Consider the following 2,716-nt stretch of genomic DNA (forward strand, 5'->3'; position numbering starts at 1 on the left):
CTCTAAAATATGGCAGGAATTTATTGAAATCACAAGCTTGATGGGTAATCCCTGTACAATCGAAGTTCCCTAGGGGTTTTTCAAGGTGTTGAATCCATATATACAGTTAGAAAATCAAATTAAATAACACAAATCAAAATTTCACTTCAAATTGTTCGCTAGATTTTGGCACTGAAAAGTCCAAAAAGTTGTACTAAAGACAACTTTTTAGGAAAAATGGTTCTCTAAATTATTTCTGAAGGTGAAAGTGGGTTTAATGTGTAAAACTCATAGTACATGGTGTATTTCGATCATCCTAGTGGAAAATGGCTAGTTGGTCACTTTAAAGGTGATAACAGATAGTTCCCCAATGTATGACTGTTAGGAGCACATCGTATGACCAAAATTCATTGTACATTCACATTCACCAAAAACCAAAGGGGGAGTCAAATGGAGAAAGAATGAGAGAACCATTGCAGCATAGGGAAGAAATATAACTGGAGGAGGCAAAACTTATTGGTCAAAGAAAATTCTCCTTTATTATTTGTACATGACCTCAATGAGGCAAGGGAGGCATACTCATACCGACTAAGATAACTCAGTACAATAATAATAGTGCATCCAACAATTTGGGTGTGAGAAAAATAGTACATGATACATTATGTGCATGCATCAATGGGCTAGAAAGTAATACAATGATATAAAAGAGTCTCATATACATATCTGCTTGAAATACGAAGGTAGTGGTTAATACAATGAGTGTTATTGAAGGAAGTACATGGGACCAAATGTCCCCAAGTTGATGTCACAGGGAGATCTCAACTAAAGAAGCCTTACTAAACTAGAAAGGGCTCTGAAGATATGAATGGGCCAACTAAAGAAGGGGCTCATCCAGTGGCCTCTACAATCGACATACAACCTAACCTTTGATATTTTGTGACATCTGAAAATATAAAAATAGAGATAAGATTTTATTTATTTATGGGTGTAAATTAATTAATTTGTATGAAAAAAAAAAAAAAATATATATATATATATATATATATATATATAGATATATTTCCCAGATGCATGCATCGAGAGCCCCGTGGAATTTTGTTTTAAAGGCTATTTGCGTGCGTTTTACGGCTACTTTATACACCCAAGCTGGGGTACCAGCGTAGACCTAATAAATGGTCTAAAAGGATGCGTAAGCAGGCTCGGACTAATTCAGAATCATTCGGGGCATGTAGCTCAGCGGTAGAGCATTAGGGCTTTTAACCTAATGGTCGCAGGTTCGAGTCCTGCTATGCCCAGCTTCCACTTTTCTATATATATATATATATATATATATATATATATATATATATATATATATATATATATATATATATATAGATATATATATATATAATCAATTATATTTGATAATCAATTATTTTATTTATTTTAAAAATATCATTTTCTTTAAATAATTTGAGGAAAATTCATATAATATCATTATATATTTTAAATTTATTTGTATCTTCCCCATTATGTTATGCTTTTCATTTTTCTTTCCCTAACAACTCTCTAAATCATGGAGATTTTTTTACTCCATTAAGTTAAAACACATCGATATATTGAGTTTGAAGAACCGAAGAAAAGGAGGGAGAGCGATGGCTGGTGTATGCAAGCGTAGGGTTTCAGCAGGACAGATTGTTGCCGCCGCCGCTCCCACGGTTTCGCTTGATGCAGGAACGGCTTGGAGCCGGGACGCAGCATCCACAGCGCCCAAGGATGGCCACAGGACTTGGCCCGGGAATTATGACGGAAAGGTGCACCAGGGAACGAAACAAAACAAACAGGTATTGGGCCTCTTAACCCCTTTCTTGGCACGGTGCGTTTTCATGAGGGCGCCGTTGGGCACCCCTCTTCTTTGGTCGGGGTTTTATGTTAAAAATCTTTCGACCCTCACTCCGTCTGCGGTTGAAACAGCCTCCCACGTGGGCGATGTACCCTGGATAGATTGCCCTGTCTGCGTCAATGGAAAACAGATCTGGCTGCATTTTCATATGCCCCTTCTTGGTATACTACGGGTCCGATCTGCCACACTATTGATGCCTTTAACATGGATCCGATCTGCCGATCTAGGGCTGATCTTAGATCAAGTATGGGTAAGGAATATGGACCTGGCCCTCCAGAGTTTTGAGATTCATCCGCCTTCTGTAGAGCAGATCAGGGCTCCGCATGGTAGGTTCGGGATGGATCAACCAGATCTGGACAGAGATAGGCAGAAACAAAATGATATTTTGTCAGATCCAGATTACAAATCTGAAAAACAGGATTTGAGCAGGGCAGATACAGCAGATTTGAAACAAATCTTCATCAGATCTACAGAAGGCAGACACATTTGTGTGAAGATCTGGGAACAGATGAGTATTTGGGAGCTAAAAAAAGAGATCCAGAACAGATTGGGAATTCCAGTGGCACTCCAAATCCTAATATTTTCTGGGGTCTGCTTGCAGGAACATCACACTATCCAGCATTACAAGGTTGCAAAGGATTCAACAATTATCCTCAATCACCGATTGCGAGGTGGATCTAAGGGATCTACATCAAAACCTACAGGATCCTACCGCGACGCAGCAAAAGGGAAAGAACCTCAAAAGGGGAAAGAACATGCAGTTGTTAATATACCTCCAGGGCAGTATATCGTGGATGAAGTACCAGAGAGCCCCTCCATTCCGCTGGATATCCCAGAGGTAAAGTGCATATT

General features: G+C 38.9%; 1 non-coding gene across 1 annotated transcript; it reads left to right on the forward strand.

Moving 5' to 3' along the window:
- The first annotated feature begins 1,201 nt into the window (after positions 1 to 1,201).
- Positions 1,202 to 1,274, forward strand: TRNAK-UUU (transfer RNA lysine (anticodon UUU)). The gene has a single exon. It is a non-coding gene; the product is annotated as a tRNA-Lys (tRNA).
- The last annotated feature ends 1,442 nt before the right edge of the window (positions 1,275 to 2,716 follow it).

The sequence above is a fragment of the Pinus tabuliformis genome, chromosome 1_1, assembly GCF_031772625.1.
Source record: "Pinus tabuliformis cultivar Carrire ecotype Pingquan chromosome 1_1, CPIR1, whole genome shotgun sequence".
Taxonomy (NCBI): domain Eukaryota; kingdom Viridiplantae; phylum Streptophyta; class Pinopsida; order Pinales; family Pinaceae; genus Pinus; species Pinus tabuliformis.